Genomic DNA, 18,404 nt, shown 5'->3' with positions numbered 1-18,404 from the left:
ACCCGCATGGGAGACCAGGAGGAAGCATCTGGCTCCTGGCTTCGGATCAGCGCAGTGCGCCGGCTGTGGCGGCCGTTTGGGGGGGTGAAGCAATGGAAGGAAGACCTTTCTCTCTGTCTCTCTCTCTCTCACTAACTCTGCCTGCCAAAAACAAACAAAACAAAACAAAACAAAACAAAAACCAACCAAACAAACAAAAACAACAAAAAACTTGTTGCTTAAAAAGAAAAAAACAAAAAAATTTTAAAGTCATTGGTATGTTTGTGCTTCGGTTTGAAATGTCACAAGAACGTCTGTGGAAGCCGTGGGGTTCTTGTCTTCACCAAGAAAGAATTGAGGTGTAAGAAAAAGAGCAGAGTGATAAGGCTTTTTTGGGGGATAGGGCATCAGAACGGAAGGGACAGAGAGGAGCGCCTAGTCACTCGGAGGTTACATGAGTGAGGTTACATGGTTGAATGGAGAGAATATACCTGGGCAGGCTAGGCTGGTGACTCAGCACAGAGGCAGAGGGCTGAGCACCCAGTCTGTTTGGATTCCCTAGGTTTTTAAGGGAGTCTGTTTACTCACTTCCCCCGTCTCCTCCAGGAAAAAGGGTTGAGAGTCCTAGCAGAAAGGTTTGTTGGGTGAAAATTAGCAAATTCCTCCCCAGATTTTCTGGTGCCAGCAGAGTACAAGGGTTTCCCTTAGGATATCTGAGAAGGTTTTATTGCCCCATGTTATCAGGTCAGGTAATCCATTTGGTCCTGAGGAGAGAGAATTCTCCTGGGAGTTTTCCCTGGGGGAAGGGCTGGGACCACCTGGGAGGTTATCAGGGTCTGGGCAGGACTTTGAAGTGCAAGATGCTTGGCTTCTGGAGCTTCTGCAGTACTAGCTGGTCTTCAGGCCTGTCTCCACACACACATAGGCTCAATTTCTGACTTCCTACTTAACACACCCAGCTTCCAAAGTAACCACTGTTATTAAGGGGATAGCCTATGGTCCTTAACATTACAGGCAGGACTGTTAAGTTTCCTGCTAGAGATGCCTCCTGTTCTATACTAATCTCCTGTTGAGGCCAGCTCTCCTCTAAGGCCAGCCTAGAGATTCACACTCTGTTCTCACTTACCTAGGTTTATGCTGTGCTGCTATAATCTGTGGTCAATGACCTCAGTGTAAGGTCTGATTATTGACTATTTTGTTTAAAGAAGTAAAAAGGGAGGCCCAGGTTGTAAATTTTCACACCAGTCACATCTGTTCCTAGGCTTTGGCTGTTACTTCTAAATTTCCAGGTACCTTGTTACCTGTAAGCCCCCTGGAACTATGGGATTGCATCAGAGTTAGAGTTCTCGGCTCTAAAGATACAAAAGAGCTGCGTTTACTCTGATCTGACAACACTGCGCAAGCTGAACATCTAGGAGGCCTCCGAGGGTGAGGCTTCCAAAAGAATTCCCGAGGATGACACTCCTGCTTTGACCACACTGGAGGCTGCTTGATTTATGCACTGCTGAAGCTTGGGAAATCTGCAGCCCTGCTCCAGTCACAAACCTGGGAGCCGACTGATCAATGCATGGCAGAAGCCTGGATCTCAACAAGGGACACTTGAGATCTAGGGTTATGATGCTGCCCTATCCCGTTGGGGCTAATGATAATATTGACCTTGCTGCTTTCCATAGGTTTAGCTGAGGTGGCCTCAAAAAATGGGAACTGGTCACAAAGGGTTGCTCTAGCCATGTTTTATATAACAGTAATGGGTGTGTCCAGAGGAGCTTTTCTGTTTCTTATAGTAGCCTGTGTTTTATCCAGAATGCTTCTGAGTGCATTACCAACAAAGTAGGGACAAAAGCCAATAAGTGAGTTAGCAAGCAGCCAGTGCAAACTTTGGCTTTTCTTTCACCAAATGTACGTTGTCCCCTGTAACCAAACTCTTCCTATACTGGTAGCCAAGTAAGTCTGAATAAAAAAGAGCCTTCCAGGTTATACCCTTAATAGTTGGCCTGAGTATGATAGTTGGCTAGAGTATGATACAGAACAAGTTGCTAAGTCATTAATGGTCCTCCAAGATCAATTACACTCCTTAGCAGCAGTGGTCCTGCAAAACAGGGAGAGGGGACTTGACCTACTAACTGTAGAAAGGGTGGAGTTTGCCTTTTTCTAAAACAAACAGTGCTGTTTTTATGTCAACAGATCAGGAGTGGTCAGAGATATGGTCCAACAACTTAATGAAAAGATCACACACACACACACACACAGAGCTTTGGGGCAATATATGGAGCTGGGCATCCTGGCTCCTCCTGCTGTCCAGACCTCTCCTCATGATTTTTCTAGCACTTCTTTTTGGTCCCTGCCTCATTAACGTGTTACCCCAATTTGTCTCTGCCATAAAGTTCCAGATGCTCTTCCAAAGCTACCAACCAATTAATTGAAAATAAATAAATAAAATAAAAATCGTGCCTCCTAGAATGATTAAGAGGGCACCAAAGGGGGAAATGAAGAGGAAATTAGGCTGGGTCCAGAGACAAGGGAGAAAAATCGGACTCCAAAGGAGGGCAGATATCCCAATCTCTGTTTTCTGTAATCCCTATTCCAGTTCCCCATAGGTGTTGATGTGTCTGGGCAGAAGCCCCAATCTCTGTTCCTCATAGGTGTCTGCGTGTCTGGGCAGGTGTCCTGATTTCAATTCTCTGTAAACCCCCTGTTCAAGTTCCCCATAAATGTGGTCTCAAGTTCCTCATGGGTGGTCCTGAATCAGGCAGGCTGCAACCCAACCCACCAATGCTGTAAAGGGTGAGGCTTGGTGCTGATGACCCTGTAAATATTCTAAGAACCCTAGATTGGATGCTCAGTCTTGGGAAGCAATTTTACTGAGCCCTTCGATGTTCATAAACTTCTGATCCTCCACTCAACCTCTGGTGCCCATGTGAACTAAGGGAACTTCCCCCATCCAGCTTTCTGTAACTTTTTTTTTTTAAATTAAAATTTATCTTGTTTATTTGAAAGACAGAATTACAGAGAGAGGTAGAGACAGAGAGAGGGGTCTCCCATCCACTCGTTCACTCCCTAGATGTCCACAATGGCCAGAGTTGCGCCGATCTGAAGCCAGGAGCCAGGAGCGTCCTCCAGGTCCTCATGTGGGTTCAGGGGCCCAAAGACCTGGGCCATCTTCCACTGCCTTCCCAAGCCATAGCAGAAACCTGGATCTGAAGAGGAACAGCCCGGACTAGAACCGGTGCCCATATGGGATGCCTGTGCTTTAGGCCAGAGCTTTAACCTGCTGTGCCACAGTGCTGGCCCCAACAGTTTCACGAAACTCAGGAGTACACCACCTCATTGCTGGGACCCAACTGGAGTCCCCAGGATCTCTGACCTGAGGTCCAGGTGTTCTGTAGTCACTAGGCCAGGCTGCTGGCACTCACCTGGTCAGAAGGTCTGGGCCCTGGGGTCTGGGCCTTTTCTGGCTCCTTCCAAGTCCCCCAGGTCAGGGCTCCTAGGCTGCCTCCACGGCTGCTCTAGGAATTTGACTTGAAACTCCACAACAGTTTCCGTGGTGTGGTTGGGACCAATGTCCCAAATGGTGTGAACACTAAGGACTTAGGACTTTTAATTGCATAAGACCTGAAATAGAGACCAAGCAGGAGTCATCCAGGAATGTAAGAATGGACCCATGTGTACAGATCCACCCAGCTATTAGTTCTCCACTGTAAAACAACCGCAAGGGGAACACCTGTCAGGAGATGCTGGAATTAGCCTTTGCCACAGTTCATCACCTGCTCATGACAAAGACCCCCCCAGCGAACAGGGAATAGGTGTGAACACACACTCATCCTAGGCAAGGGGATCTGTGAGCCCACCACTGCCGCTCTGTGCTGAGACTGAACGCTTTCTCCTAAATCTCGAGTGGAAGACGAATGTTCCCTCCCCACACTGTACTACAAGTTCCACCTAGGGAACAAGAACAGAGAAAGACAAAATGTGGACAGATCTGAAAGGAAGAACAAAACTGTCTTTATTCACAGATGACATGATTGCAAAAATCTCAGAGTTTCCAAAAAACAAAACCTAAATTCCCTTATATAAAACTAATTTATTAATTTTATTATTATTATTATTATTTTTTGACAGGCATAGTCAGACAGTGAGAGAGAGAGACAGAGAGAAAGGTCTTCCTTCCGTTGCTTCACCCCCCAAATGGCCACTACAGCTGGCACGCTGCACCGATCCGAAGCCAGGAGCCAGGTGCCTCCCCCTGGTCTCACATGCAGGTGTAGGGCCCAAGGACTTGAGCCATCCTCCACTGCCTTCCTGGGCCACAGCAGAGAGCTGGACTGGAAGAGGAGCAACTGGGACAGAATCTGGTGCCTCGACCAGGACTAGAACCCGGTGTGCCAGTGCCGCAGACGGAGGATTAGCCAAGTGAGCTGCGGCACCGGCCCTTGTAAAACTAATTTAATTTACAGATCTAACAGTAACTCTGAATTCATAAACCTAGAAGAAAACAGATTATCTGCTTTGATTTGGTGACGAGCTTTTAGAGGAAACAAAAGCACACTTCATGAATGAAATAAACAATTGGTCAGAGGAATTTAATTGAAATCAAACACATTTACTCTATAAAAGACATTGTGAAGAGTATGAAATCAAAAGCTACAGAATGGAAAACAGTATTTGCAAAATACACATCTAACAAAAGGATTTGCATCCAGAATATACAAAGAACTCTTAAGCCTCAAGAACATCTTTGACTGTCCACCGCACAACTGGATACCATATCTGAAGGGACTTCATCAAAGAACAGACACTTTGGGGCTGGTGCTGTGGTGTTGTGAGTAAATTCAACACCTACAGTGCTGGCATCCATATGGGACTGGTTTGTGTTCCTGGCTGCTCCACTTCCAATCCAGCTCCCTGTTAATGGCCTGGGAAAAGCAGCAGAAGATGGCCCAAGTCCTTGGGTCCCTACACCCCTGTGGGGGACCTGGGTGAAGCTCCTGGCTTCAGCATGATGTAGCCTTGGAGAGTGAAACAGCAGATGGAAGATCTCTCTCTCTCTCATATATTTTTTAAAGAACAGATGCTTCATCAAATACATACTTGAAAAGTGGTAGGATCACCTTTCTGAGTGGTTAAACCCAAAACATTGACAACTCTGTGGCTAACAATGAGGGGCTACGGGAATTCTCACTCACGGCTACCCAGGAACACAGAATGGGACGGCCACTTTGCAAGACAGTGTGGCCGTTTCTTCTCCACCTACCATCTGACCCCGAACTGTGTACATAGCTATTCACCCAATCAGCTTTAACTCCACAAAAATCCTGCAGGCAAGGTTCCTGTTTTATCCATAGTCAGTACAAACTGGAAGTGACCTCAATGAGCTCAGCAGGGGAATTGAAACAGGAGTGGGTGAGAAGGAGGAAGACGCCACTGAAGTACACCGTGGAAGAAGCCAGGCCCGAAAGCTGCCATGCTGGGACTCCAGTCATAGGGCATTCTGGGAAAAGCCAAGCCATGGGGACAGAGGAGAAAGCAATGGTTATCAGGGACTGTAGGGGAGTGGGAGAGTGTGACTCCTGAGGGGACACAGGAGGAAGGAGCTGCTCCTGGAGCTGCTGGGCTGGGGCTGGGAGACTCTCCACGTGGGCCAAAGGCCTGGACTGAGCCTCCCACAGAGCACACGTCCCTGTGTGCAAACCTTAAAAACACCCACTGGACTGAAAACGGGAAGGCATCAGCTACCCCCAGGTGACCCTTGTCATCATAGGCAGATTTGACCAGAAAACTGTAGGAACACCCAGCTGCTCCAAGACCCAACTGCTCTTGCAAGAGAACTTGAGTCAGTGTTCAGTTTGCCGGCAGGATCAGTCAGATAAAACCAAGCAGACTCGGCGGGCAACAAGGGAACAGAACAGTCCTCTCTCTTCTCTTTTGCAGGCAGCAGGCACTGTTTCACATGCTCCTGGCATTCTCTGCATCTGACAACGTGAGTAATCCATGGTGCTGTTCCAGGTCCTCTTCCCAGGAGGGCCAGCTGACCAGGTCACAGAGATCCAAGTCCACGGTGAGGCCTGACTGATGTGGACAGAACCACAGAGGGGTGAGGTCCGGCACAAGGCTCTCCTTAGAGCTGACCACACATTGTGAGAACAGGAAGTGATGCCTCCCAAGTGAGGTCAGCACTCGCAGATGGGGTCAGCATCCCAGGGAGAGCAGCTCTGCCAGGTGATGCCCTTCCATGACGTCACTGGCTCAGTGTCACATTTCTTTCCTGAAGGGCTTGTGGGTACCCCCACGCCTAGCAGCCACACAAGGGTCCCTGCTGGGCAGACTAGCAAGGCCCTGACACAAAGGCGACGTCCCCACGTCAGAGGGCAAGTCTCAGGTTCAGCATCACAGGAGGACCTGATTAAGACCCACTCTGGGCGGAAGAAGGGACTCCACAAGCCCCTGAAGCGGCCACAGCAGCCTGGAGCTGAGCCACTCTGCCTCGCTCCTGGATACCAGGCCACTGTCAGTCCCAGGCTGAGGACTGACCCCCGGCCATGCTGCAGCTGGTGCCTTGGTGATTCTCGCAGAGCACAGAGCAGCCTCTGAGGCTCCCAGGCTAGTGGCTGTGCTGGGCAGGCCTCCTTGTCACCTTCTCTCTGGGCCCGTAGGGCCCTGAAACGGCCAGAGACAAGAGCCCCCTCAGAAGTGGCACCACGTGTTCACTATGGCAGCACATAAACTAAAACTGGAAGTGGCTCTGCATGCTCACTGAGATGAATCCCTCGCCACCAGGAGCTGCAGGGCCATGTTGGATGCAGCCTCACTGGGGTCTCACCCTGTACCAGGGGCCCTGGAACTCTGGAACTCTGCTCAGGCCTGGTCCTCCCACTCTGCTTTCCTCTCCAGACCCCTTCCTGTTCTGAGACTATGGGATATGCACATCTTAGAAGGACAGCCCCTGCACAGTCACATCCTACATAGTCCTCAAAATTCACAGAAGTCCTCTGGGGCCACCCTGGGGTGGTAGGGATGGAGTGGGGTGGGGGGGAGAGGTCACCACTTGGCCTGAAAGAGCAGGGCATGGAGGAAACAGGCAGGGGCAGGCCCAATGTGCTGGGCTGAGCAAGGCAGTGGGGGCCTCTTGGAACCCTCCCAACTCACCATCAATCTTGGACAGGAGTGGGTGGGGCCTTTCCTGGTCCAGCCTCCCCTGGGCCACGGCTTCCTACGTAGGCCTTAACCCAAGAGTGGCCCTGGCAGCATCCAGCAGGAGAGGCAGGGTGGAGCAGGCTGTGGGTGCCAACCCTTCTGTCTGGGCCTCCCTGGCCTAAGGCTCCCCACTGTGTCTAGAGCTCCTCCTGCCGCTGCCCCGGGGACAGGCTCTCCCAATACCTACAGGAGAGGCTGCATCAGGCCTGAGCCTCGGATGATGACACCAGTACTACGGCCATTCCAGGGATCCAAGACGGCTGCAGAAGTGCCTTCTGCCTCCTGGATGTGTCAGGGGTGGAAGTGCCCAGGCAGCAGCAGCCCTGCCCTGCCTTTCGCCTTCCTCCTCCAGTTCTGCTCTAAGCTCTGGAAAACCTGGCCTGGGGGCCTCAGGACACACTGGATTCCTGGACAGCCCCCTTGAAGGTTTTCCTATCAGCGCCCTGGTCTCAGGGCTGGGAGTTGGGTTCTGGTCAGGAGGTCAGGCCTGAATCCTTGGCTCTCTTGAGCTCTGGGGGTGGAGGCTTGGCCTTCCCTGGAGGGCTTCACTGGGCCCAGGGTCCTGGTGCACACTTGGAGCCTCCCTGGGGTAAGGGGAGGCCACAGAGGCAGGGTGGGGCAGTGGTGAGAGCTCACTGAGCCCCTCAGCTATGCCTTCCTGTCTGTCCCGTAAAGGTCACTTGGGAAGCACAGGTGCCTGAGCGCACCTGTGGGTGGGAGAGCAGAGAGTGGCCCCACAAGCTCAGGGGCAGAGCTCCAGAGCTGAGCTGAGCCTTGGAAGGGTACAATCCTGGCCGGGGGTTGGGTGGCCTGAAGGCAGAGGGGCCCTTGAGTTGGGGGCCCCTCCCTCACCGGACTCTGTCTGAGTCCATTCCTGAGGCGATCACAGACTACTCAACACTGGATCATTCATAAAGAACAGAAATTGATTGCTGACAATCCTGGAGGCTGCAAATGTAGGATGAAGACAGCAGCACATTGGGTGCTTGATGAGGGTCTGAGGCCCGGGGCCTCCACATGGCAGAAGGTTCAGGGCAAAAAGGCACCAGGGTGCTCCCTGCCCCCCTCTTCATCTCTACCCCAAGATTCTACCTCTGAATTCCACCCGTGTTAAACTTCAAGTTTCACATATTGACTTGGATGTACATGGACATTCAGACCTCAGCAACCCGTGTGTTAGGTTATAGTTGGATAGGAAATGGGTAGTGAAATCCTCTAGCCTCTGACATGAGAGAGAAAGACCTGGAGCCAATGCAGCCCACAAGGTGCCACCCAGGAGCAGCTCCTACTGCTGAGGATGCACATAGCCCTCCCTCTGGATCACAGGCTAGGGACCAGGCAGGAACCTGGAGGACCCTAGGGATCCACATCCAAGGGGCCTGCCCTGTGGGCCACATGAGATGTATGGAGAGGCAAATCAAGTCTGCTTTCCTCCCAGCGAGACCAGAGGAACTGTGTAGCAGGCTCCTAGGCCTGGAGCTCATCTCCCTGCAGCCTAGGCCTTCCCCAAACCTCAGAGGTGGCAAGATGACCTTCCGAGAGGACAGGGTGGGCCTCCCTGTTCTGACTTACAAGCGCATCCCCTGACATTAGCACCCCACCCACCAGTGACTGGAAATCCAAAAACGGCCTTCACTGAGACTCTGTGGGAGGAAGAAGAGTAGGGGGACTCATGGTCTCTGGGTCCAGCCCACTGCAGGGCTTACCCCACTGGGCCTTCCTGTCTATCCCCGTGTTGCTTCTGGAAGCTGAAGACTGTTGGCTCCCAGGTGGTGAAAGCCAACAGGGGGCTCTTCTGAACCTGGCCCCATTGTCCCACTAAAGCCCTTCTCCCTCAAGTGACAGGTCCTGTGGAGCTCGTCACTGTGGCACCTGTCATAGAAGAGGATGAAGTAGAGTCATCAGGGGCCTCCCCCAGAGCTCCCCCACCCTGGACTCTCTGGGACATTAGGCTTTCCCAGTCCTGTCTTCCTCTCCCAGCAAGGACAGCTCAGGGGACGGGTGAGGCTACTCAAGATGGACTTCCCACTACAATCTTGCGGTGCACCTGGTGCCTACAGACTGCTGGCTTCCAGAGGGCAAAATCCATCAGGGACTCTGGTCCCATTCCAGGTTGTCCCAGCACCACTGGACCTGGGCCCCATGAAGTCTGCTGTAGCCCCAGTGCCCGGGCTCAAGTGCAACTCCCTGGACTGTAACTCCTACAGGACAATGACCGCAGAGGCCCTCAGGAGGCGGGAAAGGGCCGAGTGACCTGTCCAGAAGCCGCCCACGTCCTCCACAGGCAGCTGCATGTGGAGAGGCTGGGGAGGGAAGGCTGAACCTCCACAAGGCAGGCTCCCTGCTGGAATGGGCTCTTCTTAGGCATACAGCTCCTTGTGCCTGATCTGCCCAAACCAGCCTCTGTGTGGGTGAGGACTGAGCACACCAACTCCTAAGTGATCCTGGCTTGCCCAGGGCTTAGACCTGGTCCCAGGCTCCCATCTGGAAGCACAGCCTGGCTCCCTGGGGCCTGGACATGAACCAAAAGACCAGATCAGTGGCCTGAGAATGCTTCTAGGGCTTTAGGATGCTGTGGCTGATCCCCCCAACCCCAACCCCAACCCCAGCAAGAGAACTGGGGGGATTTCAGCTCTTCTTGCTGGTTAAAGTCTAATAGAATATTTGGTTTAGAACAAGTGTGGTTCCTGATGTCCCTCCTGCAAGATCACAGGCATTGTGGTGTCCAACCTCAGCCAGAGGCCAGGGCCAAAACTAACCAAGAAATTCCCAAGATACACCTGTGCCCTCCCCCTCTCCAGGAGCCAGGACAGGGCAGTGATATTGGGATAGCTCAGGACAGTCTGCAAAGTGTTCATGAGAGGGTTTGTGGTCTCCTCTGTCCAGTCTTGGTCAGGCTGGGTGCTATCACCCTCCCTCCGTTGCTCCTTCCCAACGCCAGCACCTCTATGCCCCGAGCCTGGGACAGGGCACAAAGGATGTGCGAGCAGGGTTGGGAGAGCCCAGGACATCAGAGGCGTCTCTATGGTCCCTCTAGGTAGCCAAGCACCCACCTCCCTTGGCGATCAGGACGGCTCACCCTTATGGCTCGGGCAGTGGGCAATGTTGTGGGTGTGTTCAGCTCCCCCAGCTGATCCTGCTCTATTTGAACCACAAGTGCTCCCTTGCCCTGGGAGAGGAGGTGCTGGCTCAGGGGAACATGGCTTGGAAGCTCCAACAGGGAAGAAGTCCAAGGACCCCTCAACCCTTGTTGAGGAGTCCCTGGCTTGGGCTCCAGCAGCATCCCAGGCCTGGGAGCTCCCAGACTTCCCAGCTCCTTCCCCCATACCCCCACTACCACACAGAAGAGAGTCAGGCCCCACTGCTCATCTAAAGTACCCAGGGCCAACACCCACAGGGATGGGCTTGCTCCTCAGCAGCTCCCCTATGGTCTGGAAGGCCCAAGACCCTTCAGAGGTTCACCCCTGGCTCAGTTTTGGACTATCCTATGCCTGGCTCCTGTCTGAGCTGTATCTCCTATCTCTGGTAGGTGCTCTCTGGGGGAGGAATGCTGAGGTCAGCCTTTGGTGAATGTGAGGCAGGAGCCTCCAATGTGCCGAAAAGAGAGGTGGGGACGTGAGGCCCCACAATCACACAGCTCTGAGACTGGAACTCCTTGGTGAGCCGATTTGGGAAGAACAGTGGGGAGGATCAGGCTGAGTAGGAAGGCATGGAGCAACCCCATCCACAGGGGCTCCCAGTGTCCTGGAGCCTGAGTGGGGAGAGGGCCCTGTCCCCCATGCTCCTCAGGGGGACAGTGGGGCTCCTCACCTCTCCTGAACCCTGGGATGGGGAGAGCCAATTGACTCTGGGGAGCCTGGAGCCTGCTCATCCCTTCCAGCGTCCAGAGGGCACTGCGTGGAAGGGACCAGCTCCCAGGTGATGACCCTGGTGAGCTCTGAGCTGGACCCTATAGCCTCCTGGGCACTGAGGCTGCTCTACCCATGCAGTGCAGAGCCAACCTCAGACAGGCCAGGAGATGGAGCTCCATCCATAAACTCCCCTGAAGCCCACAGGGCCAGACCGGAAGCTAGAGCTTGGGGAGGGGCAGAAGGGGCCAGTGGGGCCCGCAGCTGCCAGCAAACCCATCTATGGCTCCATAAAGGCCTTGGATGGTCCCCTCCTGGGCTGCCTGGGAGGTGTTTTTATGTTACTGTTATTTTTCCCTGTTAACTCACTCACAGAGCAAAACAACTGCAAACATAAGGAGCAGGAGGGAGACAGATGGCATGGGGGTGGAGCCTAGGAGGCAGAGCAGGGGACGGAGAATAACAGAACAGGGTGTCACGGCCCTGGCTGCCACCCACCCCCAGGAAGGAAACGCGGCCAGCAGAAGGCAGCCCCTCTCCCAGGACGGGAGAAGGGCTAGCATGAGGGGAAGGGGAGATGCCTCTCCATCTCTGCCCTTGTTTCCTAGGCATAGGGATGGCTCTGCTTGGATCAGAGGACATAGTGGCAGTGATGGCCCTGGAGCCCCGCTTCCCTGCTCTTGCACCCTGGTCCTCACAGTGGCTTGGACAGATGCTGGGCACAGGAGCCACCTCGTGGGTGTCCTGGCCACGGGGCTGCACCATGCCAGCTCAGAGATGTCTTCCTGCCCTGTCTGGGGCACACAGGCCCCTTTTCCCTAGCAGGCTGGGATGGAGCCCTATGGGAACTGATTCCTACCCACCAGATTCCTAGAAGTCAGCAAAGGCAACACCTTGCTGAGAAATCTGCTGAGACCCCCAGAGGAGCTCCTATTTCATGCAGCAGAGCCACAGGTCACACCTAGCTCTGGGCCTGGCTGTCCCCTGAGGTACTGGAGTCCTGAGGTGGGTGGGCAGCTCAGGACCACCATCCTATCATGGGACCCATCCCCAGCAGCTGGGCCCATAACCCACCACCCCTGGCTCCTAGAAGAGGTGGCTGAAAGTCACAGCTCAATGGCAGGGGGTCCCTAAGTCCCCTCCCAGGTTGTGCCCTGGGGCACTGGAGTCCTGAGGTGGGTGGGCAGCTCAGGACCACCTCCCTCTCATGGGACCCATCCCCAGCAGCTGGGCCCATAACCCACCACCCCTGGCTCCTAGAAGAGGTGGCTGAAAGTCACAGCTCAATGGCAGGGGGTCCCTAAGTCCCCTCCCAGGTTGTGCCCTGGGGCACTGGAGTCCTGAGGTGGGTGGGCAGCTCAGGACCACCTCCCTCTCATGGGACCCATCCCCAGCAGCTGGGCCCATAACCCACCACTCCTGGCTCCTAGAAGAGGTGGCTGAAAGTCACAGCTCAATGGCAGGGGGTCCCTAAGTCCCTCCCAGGTTGTGCCCTGGGGCACTGGAGTCCTGAGGTGGGTGGGCAGCTCAGGACCACCATCCTCTCATGGGACCCATCCCCAGCAGCTGGGCCCATAACCCACCACCCCTGGCTCCTAGAAGAGGTGGCTGAAAGTCACAGCTCAATGGCAGGGGGTCCCTAAGTCCTCTCAGCAGGCTCCAGAGTCCATAGGCTGTGCAGCCTCAGTGCCCTCACCGTGAAATGGGACAACAAAGCCTCGCAGGGCCCTGGCACAGCTATTAGGACAAGTGAGCTGGCAATGGGACAGTGCTGCAGCACAGGGCAGCACTCTCTGTGCTCCCTTTGGTGGCTGCTGCTGGCACCTGCCTTCTCCAGGTGAGATGAGGGGAGGCAGCTTCCAGACCCCCCTCCCCTTGGTACCCCAGGGCCCAAGGCTAACAGATGCTTGGGGTTTCAGTTGCTTTCACATCCCCTGGTGGGAAGATCAATGGTGCCCTGGTAGGTGGGTGCAAACTTTCCTCCACACCACCAGGGAGACCCTGATTTGTGAGCTATGCCTGAAGCTGCTCTACAGAACCAAGACCCTTCAGCCAGGGGGGCTCCACAGACTTCCCTGACTGCTCTCTGCTGTGGGGCCCAACCTCAGCAGCCCAGAAGTGGGCCAGGCACACCAGGGAGGGGGAGGAAGCCTGGAGGCCTGAGGGGCTCCGTGGCTGGAATGCAGGTGGCAGGGCAGGACCCACTGGAGCCTGGCGAGGCAGGATGAGCTTCCCACCAAACCCTGGCCACAGAGAGAGCAGAAACAAGGAAAAATGAGATAGGAGGTGCAGGGTACATCTCCCTGGCCCCAGGCACGTGCTCAGTCCCTTGGCGGCGTAAGAGGGAGACTCCCAGGGGGCTTGCACATCAGGTGCCCGGCTTCCTCTTCTGAGAGCAGAGAGTGCAGGTCCCTCCTCAAAGAGAGAGGTGCTGAGCAAGGCGGGGCCGAAGAGCCAGGCCCGGCAGATGGCCACTGAGGAGCTGTGGGAGGGGAGAAGCTGGGGTCAGCCTCGGACGTGCAAGGCGAGCCCCCAGTGCCAGGACTGAGTGTCCTCACGCATGCGGCGGCCCAGCTAGCTATACATGTGCTGGGCAGCGACAGGCCAAATGCCTGTAACAGCATGGCTGGACAAGGCTGAAGCCAGGAGCCAGCAAGGACAGAGGGCAGAGGGGAAGCCCCAGCTTCCTGGCCTGGGGTCCACAAGGAGGGGTGATTCAGCTCTGCCTAGGCCGGGGGCTTAGGCTCAGGGTCCCAAGCACCAGAGCAGCAGAGGGCAAACAGAGGCACCTCCCTGAGGTCCCATAATGCGAGCTCAGAGGCCGGACTGTGACTCCCCAGGCAGCCCTGCCCCTGGCCTCTCTCCATCCTGGGTGGCCAGAGTCTGCAGGAGCTCCAGCTCCCTTTTGTGGCTCGCTTTATTTACCTCCTTCTGAGCCCCAGTTTGCCCAGCTATAAACAACTCCCTCTCAGGAGGGGTGGAGACAGAAAGAGGGAGTCCAGGTGAGGTTGGAGCTCAGTGCCAGGCACACGGTGCATGCTCTGTCAGTCACAGCCCTTCCCTGGCCCAGACATCCTCCTCCCAAAGCCCAGGAGCTGGAGGAGGGGGCCTCACAGAGTGGTCAGTACTCCTGACCCCTACTCTCAGGGCCTCCCCAGGGCACCTCTGTAAATGCATGGATCCATGGGCACACCTTCACAAGGGCACATTTCTTATAAGAGTTCCCCCAGAGGTAGCTGATGCAGCTTCTGTTGGGAGTGATCAGAGCTGATTTGGATTTTGCCACTTACAGTCCTGTGACACTGCTGGAGTCACTTTACCTCTCTGAGGTGGGAGCTGAAAGAGTGTTCCCAACCCCCATGGCTGTGAGGAATGACTCAGATGGTATTTGTCAGGCCCTGTCCTCGGCACAGGATAAGGGGCTTAGTGGGCAACAGGGGAGAAGCTGATGTCATTCACTGCTGCTGAGCAGGGGAGGGCCACCTGGATTCCTTCGGGTGTGGCCCTAAAACACAGCCCAGGGAATGGAGGGTGGAGGTCCTGCCCAGCAGGGGGCAGAGATCCCAGCCAGCATGGGCTTGTCCTGGTGAGGGGGAGCAGCTGTTGGGGTAGAAGGCAGAGGGAGATGTTGTGAGTCCTTGGACCCCAGAGGGCATGGGGGTGCAATGGTGCTGAGAAGGCCAAGTGCAGGGACAGGAAATCCCGGCCACCGGGTGGCTGAATGGCAGGGCAGTGTTCTGGGGCCTCAGGCAGTGGGCACAGGCAGGGGTCTAAGGCCGTCTGCAGGCAGTGAGACTCCAGGATGGGAGCACAGACTCAGAGGCTGATTGTGTGCATGGTCCCCAAACCCTTCATGTCTCAATCCCTGCACACACACACCCCCCCCCCCCCCGCCTGGGGCTCACCAGTGCAACCTATAGCCCATGGAATGTGGAGGTGGGGGCAGGCCCTGCTGTCACTGCCTCCAGGAAGCTGCATGGAGAAAGCCACAGCCCTGCAGCTGGCTCTGCGGTGCGTGTACATCAGCCCTGGCAGCTGCACTCGTTACCACCAGCAAGCTGGGATTCTGTGAGTAAGGGGCTGGCATTAGCTAATGTCAAGGGCAGATCTTTGATTGAGGGTGCATAGGGCTTTGTGGCCTGTGCTCCGGCCTCCTCCTTATTAGAGGCCCTGGGGTCCACCTGCCTCAGAGGGAGCCCTGAGTGGCCAACCTGTACCAGCCAAGTGGCGGGGTGGGGTCTGAATGCTCCCTGAGCTTGGGATACTATGCCTGTGACACCTTGTATAAGCGAGGCAAGTACCTGAGCTTCTGAGCCCTGCTAAGGGAGAAGCAGGCAAAGACGAGAACAAATGGAAAATTGCAGGACCTGAGCCCTTTCACTGTCTAGCCACTGCCTGACCTGGGACACCTGAGGCTTCTGTCTCATGGTCACATGACCATGTTATGTCATCCAAGATATAGTGGCATGCCTGAGGACCCAGGACCCAATCTTCCCATGAGGCTCAGCACAGTGCTGGACATAGGTGAGGCCCTTAATCAGCACCTCAAGGTCATGAGCCAGAAGTCTCTCTCTGGCTCCTGGCCAATCTCAGAACAAGGACTGACCTGTAACCAGCCTGGGCTCTGGCATACTGGGCCCCATGGTGTCTCTGTGATGTAGCAGAGCAACAGGTACTGGGCAGGAAGGGGCTGCTGTCCTGTGTCTCTCAGGGGACTTCTCTCTGGGTGCCCACGTTCTGCATCGAACCACTGGAGTTGAGACGTGGGAGAGACTTGAGCCATCTTCAAGGTCTGCAACAGAAAGGGAAGGAGTGAGTCTGTGTCTCCCTGCTCTGAAGCCTTGCTGTATGTGGAGTCTCTCGGAGTGCGCGGGACCTGAACCCCTCATGCAACTCCCACACTGGCCCGGCCCCACACTCTTCTCCCAGGCCAGCCCTGCATGGAGATGTGTGCTCGTAGATGAGCTGTCCTCAGCTCTTGAGCCACCAGCCCCAGGACTTGGCTGCAGGCCAGGCTCAGTGGTGCCACCCCAGGCTGGCCAAGCAGTGACATGATCAGGGTGGGGCTGGGGTTCTGGAAGTTACCTTGAGGAGCACTGGACGTGCACCCGTCCCTGCTAAGCCTCCAGGGGCTGCCACTGTGCCTTGCCCTTTTTTTTTTTTTTTTGACAGGCAGAGTGGACAGTGAGAAAGGTCTTCCGTTGCCGTTGGTTCACCCTCCAGTGGCCGCCGCGGCTGGCGCGCTGCGGCCGGCACACCGCGCTGATCCGATGACAGGAGCCAGGTGCTTCTCCTGGTCTCCCATGGGGTGCGGGGCCCAAGCACTTGGGCCATCCTCCACTGCACTCCCTGGCCACAGCAGAGAGCTGGCCTGGAAGAGGGGCAACCGGGACAGAATCCGGTGCCCCGACCGGGACTAGAACCCGGTGTGCCGGCGCCGCAAGGCGGAGGATTAGCCTGTTGAGCCACGGCGCCGGCTACCTTGCCCTTCTTGATTCTCAAGTCCCTCTCCACTCCTGCAGACCCAGGGATGAGGTCTTCTTATCCTGCTTGAAGGAGTCTCAAAGAATGACTTCAACCTCTACATCATCCAGCTTTTGCTGCCCTGATTCCAGTGCCTGATCCTCAGTGTACCCCCACCCCGCTGGGCACCCCTCACTGTAGCTTAAGCCCCCTGGTGCCAGCTGGAACTTTCCTTTCAGGGCAATGTGCTGTGATGCTCCACATCTTAAAACACAGATTCCTGGCACCCCATGCCTCTGACTTATTTCTCTGCTTCCTCAACAGAAAAATGCCTGGGTAGCTTTGTCTTCATGAGCTGTTTTTCTCCTGGCCCAAGTGGCTCCTGTCACACATGTCTCTAGCAGAACCCCTGGCCGGAGCCTTGTACTGACTGAATGCCCCAGGCCTTCCCTGGCACCATGTGGGCCCTGGCCTCACTGGACCTCCCTTCTTCATGGCTCTCTCCTGCCTCACCTGGGTACCTGCTCTGCTCCACTTCCCAGTGTTGAGGTGGCCCCAGGGACTCCCTGCTGCACGTTCAGCTCAGCCTCCTAGCTCCTTACCCCCTCCTGCTACTGGCCTTCCACACGCTCACAGGAACCCAGTAGTTCTTGAGTTTAACACACACCCCTTGTCTATACTCTTCCTGTCCTCAAATCCTGCTTCTCCTAACTTCTTCCCCAGCTTGGTAAAAGGTTCCATACACATTCTTTCTTAGGACAAATACCTGGAGGCCACCCTGACTCTTTTCTCAAAAACCCCAGCCTGATCCAGGAGCACAATTTGGTGATGACACTCAAGGGAGTATGTCTAAAATATACTTGGACCTGGGGCTGGCATTGTGGCGTAGCAGGTAAAGCTGCCCTCTGTAGTGCCGGTATCCCATATGGGCGCTGGTTCGAATCCTGACTGCTCCACTTCCGATCCTGCTCTCTGCTATGGGCTAGGAAAGCAGCGGAAGATGGCCCATGTCCTTGGACCCCTGCACTTGCATGGGAGACCCAGAATAAACTCCTGGCTCCTGGCTTTGGATCAGTGCAGCTCCAGCTGTTGTGGCCAATTGGGGAGTGAACCAGTGGATGGAAGACCTCTCTTTCTCTCTCTCTCTCTCTGTCTCTCCTTCTCTGTGTAATGCTTTCAAATAAATAAATAAATCTTTTAAATATATATATATATATATATATACACACGCATACACACATACTTGGACCCACACATGTTTTCAGGGAAAGGTCCACCCACATAAATGCAGTGATGAATAAAATCTCTGATCCATCTTTCAAAGGCCCAGCTTGGAAGAAAAATGCCCAAACTTCCTGGCTGGTACCATATTGAAGTCTCTGGGTTTGAGTCTTGGTTCCACATCCTCCCCACAGGCTTCAGGCAAAGCTGCTCACCAGGCCCACCAGGAGTAGCCAGACAATCCACGACAAGGCTATCAGTAGAGCAACTGACACAAAACCATAAAAAATCTTGCCAAAGGTAAGCAAGCCACTCACTAACAGGATCTTTTGGATAATAAGCTGAGAAGAGAGCACGTTCCCACTTTGACGGGGCAGAAAAAGAGCTATCTTAGGACATGAGCCTGGGCTCTGCTTCTGAGTTCTGTGAAATCAGACCTGGACTCCACCACTGTATTACTTGTCCCTGAATGTCTGGGGCCTCAAAGAGTCTCATCTGAAACTTGGAAGCCATGCTAACTGCATCCTGCTTCGGAGGGTGTTTACCCATGAAGGACTTCTGAAAATTTACCTGCTAAAAAACAAGGAAGTGAACAACCCTGACAATGGTCACGCCATTTTAACTACCCCAGCACTATCTTAGGGAACTCTAGTAAAACGTTTCCTGGAAATTGGGCCGAAACCATAAGTCAAGGGCAGGCAG

The 18,404-nt window shown here is 54.7% G+C and overlaps 1 long non-coding RNA gene across 2 annotated transcripts in view; it reads right to left on the bottom strand.

Moving 5' to 3' along the window:
• Positions 1-4,055: 4,055 nt before the first annotated feature.
• LOC133775257 (uncharacterized) overlaps positions 4,056-18,404 on the bottom strand; it is a 35,031-nt gene continuing 20,682 nt past the window's right edge. For both annotated transcript variants that reach the window (XR_009868213.1, XR_009868214.1), the window contains exons 3-4: positions 15,625-15,810; positions 4,056-13,500 (exon numbers count right to left, since the gene is read on the bottom strand). This is a non-coding gene — a long non-coding RNA (uncharacterized LOC133775257). The remainder of the gene's footprint in view (positions 13,501-15,624; positions 15,811-18,404) is intronic.

This window comes from Lepus europaeus, chromosome 16 (assembly GCF_033115175.1).
Source record: "Lepus europaeus isolate LE1 chromosome 16, mLepTim1.pri, whole genome shotgun sequence".
NCBI lineage: Eukaryota > Metazoa > Chordata > Mammalia > Lagomorpha > Leporidae > Lepus > Lepus europaeus.
This window is presented reverse-complemented; position numbering and strand designations above follow the sequence as displayed.